Raw genomic sequence first — 378 nt, forward strand, 5'->3', positions numbered from 1 at the left:
AACAGGAATTATTTTTTATGTAGAATTCGTCCAAGAAACTAGGGTTTTTCGAAGTTTAAAATGTTTTTCTTGTTTAAAACTTAAAGTATCCCACCTTTGTCATCTCATGAGGCTTTAATGACTTTTTTCCTTCAGTTTATTATCCTTGTCTGAGAAAAAAAAGGTTGAGACGCAGAGAAAAAGTGTCTGTGTCTCCACCTTATGTGTGCTATTTAGGCTCTCCGCTTCGATATCGCTACCGTATTCAGACTGCAAAAAATACTCTCTAACCTTTTTTTTTCTCAGACAAGCATAATATCTCGGTTTTATCTGGTTGTTTGTTGTTGAATCACCTTTCACTTCACTATAATGAGATAAAAGTATTTTAACTTATTTTTC

The sequence above is a fragment of the Caenorhabditis briggsae genome, assembly GCF_000004555.2.
Source record: "Caenorhabditis briggsae complete genome, chrII, whole genome shotgun sequence".
In the NCBI taxonomy this organism is placed as follows: Eukaryota; Metazoa; Nematoda; class Chromadorea; order Rhabditida; family Rhabditidae; genus Caenorhabditis; species Caenorhabditis briggsae.